Below are 7,322 nucleotides of genomic sequence, written 5' to 3' on the forward strand. Positions count from 1 at the left end.
CTCATAAAGTCTTGCCCATCCTCCAAGTGTAAACCATCCCCCCACCAGACACATGCACACACACTACATAAGACCAACCTAGAAGAGGGCATAACAAGTTCTGCCTATGTAATTTATATCTTTCAGAAAGAGGCTATGACAGTAACTTCCAAAGGTTAAAACAAAATTTTTGTATCATTTTTTACCTAAGACTAATATGAAGAAATATACTTATGTCATTACACAGCATGAATATACAAACTTTCACATGCAAATAAATGAAACTTAAATAAAAGTGTATTACTGATTCTATATGTATTTTATTTTCCCTTTCTTTCTGTTTTTATCTTTCAATATTCCCCCCTTTCCTTTCCTTTCTTCTTTCTCTCCTTTCTTTTTCTCATTCTTTCTCTCTTTCTTCTTTCTTTCATTATTCTTTACTTTTTCCTCTTTTATTTCTTTCTTCAACTGAACCAACTAAATTAATATCATGACAAATAAAAATAGATCATGACCCTCATATAGAAAACATTGTTTTGGCGAACTGACTAGGTATAAAATGGCATTTTTTACCCAATAACCAGTTAAATCAAGAAAAATGTGGAGTGCCAAGGAATAAAAAAAGAATTAAAAAGTAGGTTTGGGATAAAGACACAGTTCTTACTGTATTGAGGGACTATAATAGCTGATGCTAGAGTAGAGAATTTGTAGAGCCAGGAAGATTTACAATAGAAAGAGAATAATTGAAAATATCAAATTGATACATTTTAATTTCACCCTTAATTAATGTTCCTTTGCACTCTTCTCCTACTAAGGCTAAATCATAAATTTTATCACCTCTAGCTGAAAGCATAGAATTGCGATGTCTTTAACAAGATAATAGAGTTGAAAAATCCATCTTTAAACAAAGACATCATCTTTTAATTTACTTCATGCTTCATTAGTAAATCTTGAAACAGAATTGAGAAAATAAGTCATAAATTCTTTACTATAAAAGAGATAATGTGTCTGAGATTCAGGATTAACCATGGACTTTGACTAGTGAGGAAGAAAAATATGAGATAATGCCCAATTCTATTATATCTATGATTTAGGATATGAGAAAAATGTCTAAATCCCTCTTTTATGTGTCTTGGTTCTCAGAGATGACATTTCTATTCTTAGTGGTTCTATATAGCATGGAGTGAATTTAAGAAAATATAGATAAGGGGCACCTGGGAGGTTCAGTTGGTTAATCATCTGGCTCCAGGTTTCAGTTCAGGTCAAAATTTCATGGTTCGTTAGATCGGGCCCCGTGAGTCAGGCTGTGTACTGACAGGGCAAATCCTACTTGGGATTCTCTCTCTTTCCCTCTATCTCTGCCCCTCCCCTGCTCTCTCCTTCTCATAATAAATAAATAAACTTCAAAAAAATTAGAAAATATAGATAACAGCAGAGATAAGAAGATGATGAAGATTGTATAAGAAAGCATTAAGGATGGAGTTGCATAATCCTAAAATTATATGCATTCTAGGTAACTCAGAGCTAGGTTTAGGTCCAGAGAGCCTACTATTTAAACTTTTATGAAAGTGGATGTCCTGAACCAAGAGAATGGTTGGAGAACATTATAATGTTCCTATAAGAACTAGAGAAAGTCTTTGACTTCCAAGGAACAGCAAATATACTCTACCAAGCTCAGGGAGATCAATTAACAGCAATCTCATAAACCAACTGTGAATGCTAAAGAATGTCCTGAGAGCCCTCACTTCTCAGACAATCAAACCACCTACACTCAAGGACTAGAATGAAGCCTTAAAGGACCAGATAAGGCCAACATCTAATGATCATAAAAGTCCTTTCTACATTCCCTTAGATGCCAGTTTAGAGAAAAGCAATAACAATTATTCTCTGAGAACTAAAGGTTGTGCAAGTTATAATGTAAATTTATTAGAGCTGACAAGATTGTATATTGGTCAGGACTAAATTTCCCCCTGAACCCAAACATATGACTCATGAATTTGTGGCCAATTTTGTTGAGACAAAAGACCAGCAATTTCTCTACAAAGATGAGTTGGAGTATGATATATTTTGAGACTTCACACATAGTCTCAGAGTTAAATTTTGCAGATCATATTTAATACTCAAGCCCATACATTGAAATAAAGTTAATATTCCATAAAAAGCATTTAGGCCTATTGTCATTTTCAATTTCCTTTTGTTAATAAAGCTTAGTACCAGATGTATAAATTCTCCATTTAGTATGTTTTTCTCCCAAATAAAAAGGATTACCTTCAAGACTGCTCAGATGGCTAATCCACTTATGCTGGGTTTTGCTGTTAATCTTTTGCTTATTTTCTTGCATGTTCTAAAAAGAATGCTACTACTTAGAATTATACTGATGGAATGGATTCTAATAAGCCATAGGGTGTTTTCCTTTGCCTTCGGTCAAGACTGAAAACATATTCTAAAATATAGTTATTTGCCAAAATTGTTAATATATATCTCAAAATTTATAATTCATTAATTTTGCTACTGACTATGCTGACAATCTAAACACAGGAATATTTGGAAGATGAGGGCCATCTCAATATCAATAGCCCCTTTTATATCCTACTATTCTTTTAACAAATTCGTTAAAATAATACATGTTTGTATTGGTACTAAGCCTCTAACCTTTTTTTCTTAATTAAGATTTTTATTTTTATTTTTTTGAGAAAGAGTATGTGAGTGAGGAAGGGACAGAGAGAGGGGGAGAAAGAGATCCCAAGCAGGCTTCCAACTTTTAGTATGGAGCCTGGGAGGCTGACATGGGGCTCAAACTCACGACTATGAGATTAAGACCTGAGTTGAAATCGAGAAGTGGATGCTTAATCAACTGAGCCACTCTGGCATTTCTCTGTTTTTTTAACATGACATTTTAGACAAAAATATGAGCTGCAAATGCACTTTTCATTCTTCACGTTGAGTCACATGGGATAGATTCATGACTTGTAGCATCTTTCTAGCATAAAAAGCTTGCAAGTCCACAAAGGCAAACACACTCCTAAAAATACAGACACAGATTTCAAAAGTTCACATCTAAATGAGTTGTGAGATTAGGATTGCATTATTAGATCATGGGGCAAGGAAAGATAATACTGAGAAGGTCACCATTTAGGTAGTGAACTGCATTTATGAAGGAACAGACAGCAGATATTTGGTATTTTACAGGCAAGAGAAAAAGCCAGCAGCAAGGGCCTCAAATGAGACAGTTACTGGTGTGTTTGAAGACTGGCAAAGATGTTGTGTTGCTGGTTTGGAATGATGGTCAGAGTGGTGAGAGTAGAGGTAGCTAAGTACCATATTGTGCCATCTCTGGCTTTTATCACTGAGGATTTTGAACAAAGTAACATGTGTTACCGTAATCAGTGTGACAACTTTATTAAGAAAAGATTGAAATGCAGAAGACAGGATATCAGTGGGATGCTATTACATTTCCCAAATAATTGAAAGGAGTCTATTGGAAAGTTAGCATGTTAGTTCCACAATTTCCTACTTTTCCTTTTCCTTTTAAAAAAATTTATGATGTATCCATTTATTAAATTACATTTTTAAATGATCACATATATTTTTTCATGCACATACTTCTGAGCAGAATGAACATGGTCATTGACCTCAGTGATGTTAAAGATTAGAAGAAAGACTTTAACAAATATATTCAAACTACAAAACAGGCAGGGAACAAATTATGTGTTCAGGAGATACTCCTTGTGGAAATAACTTGAATTAAATGTGAATAGAAGACTGTTGGGCTAATGAGGCAAAGAGAGAGAGGGAGGACAGAGAGAGAGGGAGAGAGAGAGAGAGGAGAGGGAGAGGTAGAGCGAGAGAAAGAAAGTCAAAAGACTGTGAAGATGAAGAGAGGGAAAAATTTTGGTATATTCCAGAAATTCAATGAGGTTGAAGTAGCTCTGAGCAGAGAGTAGAATGACTAAAAGACTGGAGATGAAGGCAGGCATTCTACAATGAAGGACTTTTAGATTATTGCATTAATTTCTATTTTACCTTAAAGGAAATGGGACTTATTGAAATATTTTGCTAAAGAAGTTATCTTATTTTATTTGTTTTTTAAATGGGTTACTCTCAGAGTTCTCTGTGGAATTGAACTGGGATGGAGAGATAAAAGTAGAAAAAAGGAAATGAATATCACTGTAGAGATCTGACAGTACTTGACTTCAAGACTTATAATAAAGCTATAGTCATCAAAACAGTGTGGTATTGATGAAGAATAGACAAATAAATCAATGGAACGGATTAGAGCCCCCCAAAATAGACCAATAAATATGGTTAACTGATCTTGGATAAAGGAGGAAAATCAAAGCAATGAAAGTTTTTGTTGAAAAAAAAAAAAGATAGTTTTTTTTTTCAACAAATGGTGTTGGAACAACTGGACAGCCACATATAAAACAATTAATATAGATGCACACCTTACACTCTTCATACACAATAATTCAAAATGGACCATAGAGTTAATATAAAGTTTAAAGAAAACAAAACTCTTAGAAAATAACATAGGAGAAATCCAGGCAGAGCATGGATATGGCAATGACTTTTTAGATACAACAACCACGCATGACTCATGAAAGAAATAATTTACATGCTGGAGTTTATTAAAATATAGAATTTTTGCTCTGGAAAAACACTCTAATGAGAATAAGAGACAAGCCATCAACTCAAAGAAAATATCTGCAAAAGATACATCTGATATATTTTGGACTGTTAGCCAATATATACCAAGAACTCTTAAACTCAACAATAAGAAAATGAGCAACAAATTCAAAAATAGGACAATGATGTTAACAGATGCCTCATCAAAGAAGATATACAAATGGCAAATAAGCATATGAAAAAACTATCTACACCATCTATTACATTATCAAAGAAATGGAAATTAAAACAGCAGTGAGATACTACCATACACTTATGAATTGGCCCATATCTGGCAAATGGGCAACACCATTTGCTGAGCGGGATGTGGAGCAACAGGAACTATCATCCATTACTAGTAGAAATACAAAGTAGTACAATAAAATCTTGGATTGCAAGAAACTTGTTTTGCGACTGTACCGCAGGACAAGAAAAGATTTCTAAAGAATATCAACTTGATCAACGACCGATGTCTTGCAATACAAGTAGTACATTATGCTCAGCATCACATGATCACAACTGAGTCAGTGGTTCTCTCTCTCTCTCGCTGTTGGATTATGGGTGATCATAAATGCAATGCCACATTTCCACAAAATCCTCAAAAGGAGGCAAAAGCAAGTGTCGTTGGATAGGTTCCTTATTAAGGTTGCATGAAAAGAAAAATATTCAATTGAGTCTAACAGTGATTCTGTTAGCAATAGTGAAAGTTGTCCTACGTAATAACCTTCCTCTCTCTTGTCTCCCTCCCAATAGCTTCGAAGGTTTTCAAAGGTAAGTGCAGGTTAATTTGTTTAGTTTTCTTTATATTTCATATTTTCTTTATTATTTTGTATTATGTTACAGTATCAATAATTTTTATATGAATATTTTTGGGTTGTGGAAAAGATGAGTCAGATGAATATATTATTAGGCTGAATCTATATGTTTATAAAATTTGAAACAAAATTTAAATATATTTTTTAGGCATACAAAATTTTGTAGTAAAGCAATTAAAAAATAAACAAAAAAATTCTATTTTAATAGTGGTTTTTTGAAATATAATTTATATATTATAAACTTCCTTAATTTAATATATAGCTTATGAGTTTATTAAACGTATGCAATTGTGCAATCACTACCACAAACAAGTTTTAGAACTCTTACTCCAAAAAGTTCATCACCTTACAGATAATTTCCATCTTAACAATAAAGACTTCCAATTGAAAAATATATCGATCCATTTTTAGGTCTTTTCCTTTCAGTAACGTTTTATACACTGTATTGATATTATGTGTCATTTGTTAAATTTATCACCATATATATTTTTGTCATGCTATTGTTGACTCTATTACTTTTCATTTCATTTTTAATTATCAGTAATACATTTAAATCCACTTAGTTTCTATATATTTATTATGTATCTTTTGATATTGTTTAACATACTAGTTCTAATATATTTTTGTAGGTTCTTTAGGACTTTCCGCATTCAAGGTTGTGTCATTTGAAAATAATGAAAATTTTATTTATTTCCAACCTTTATATTTTTTTATTTCTTGCCTTTACTAAGTAGGTAATTTAGTACAATGTTGAATAGAAGTGATGAGAATAGAAACCTTAGCCTGTTCTCAATCTTATGGGGAGAATTTTCAGTGTTTCACCATTAAATATGTTAGCTTTAACCTTTTTGTAGGTGCCTCTAATGAGATTGTAGAAATTCTCTCCTGTTATAAGGTTTCTCACAATTTTTATTATGAATGGATGTTATATTTTGGCAAATTATTTTCTTGAATGATCATGTGCTTTGCCTTCATGCTCTCAAAACGACTCATTATACCTGAATTTTTATTATTCCTATCTTTCATTCCACTTGATTATATTATATTATTATTTTAAGATGTCATTGGCTGCGTCTCTGTGAATATTTTGTTAAGAGTTTTGTGTCTATGTTCATGAAAGATATTTTTTTGGATTATATATGAAGTATCAGAAAAGTTGGTTTGTATAATATTTTTTTGCTATTTTTAAATTTTAAAAGAAGCCATCATAAAAAATAATCAGTGGTGAGGAAGGATGTACTTGCATACATATAATCAAATCATAGAAGCCTTGACAATTTAAAAAATGAGATGACTATTTTGAATGGGGCATTATAAAAGCAAGGAATTAAACTATGAAAAAAAAAGGACCATTAAATGGGGGAGATTTCATATTAAAACACTCTGGAAAACTTAATTGTTTTTAACAACGTGTTTAAACAACACTTGATTGTTTAAGAGAAAACTTTTGCTTTTTGGTTGCTATCCTTTCCTCAGCAGGCACTTGAAGTGCAAAGTGATTTCTGCTCCTGCATGATGGCTTCTACTGTCTCCTGCCGGGTCAGCAGTATTTGGTGGTCAACATCTTCCCCTGTCACTCTAATTCAGGTGGTTTATTATATCCCAGGGTTACTGTAAAAAAAGAAATACACACTGGTATGGTCTAAAACAACAGAAATTTTCAGTTCCAGAGGCTAGGGGTCTGAAACAAAATGTCAGTATGGCCATATTCCTTCTGCAACCTTTAGAGGCAATTTCTTCCTTGCTTTTTCTAGCTACTCATGTTAGCTAGCAATCCATAGTGTTCTTTGACTTTTAGTACGGCACTTCAATCTCTGCCCCCATTGTCACACAGCCATCTTCTTCCTGAGTGTTTCTGTATCT

The sequence above is a fragment of the Crocuta crocuta genome, unplaced genomic scaffold (genome assembly GCF_008692635.1).
Source record: "Crocuta crocuta isolate KB4526 unplaced genomic scaffold, BGI_CrCroc_1.0 scaffold6, whole genome shotgun sequence".
NCBI classification, from domain to species: Eukaryota; Metazoa; Chordata; class Mammalia; order Carnivora; family Hyaenidae; genus Crocuta; species Crocuta crocuta.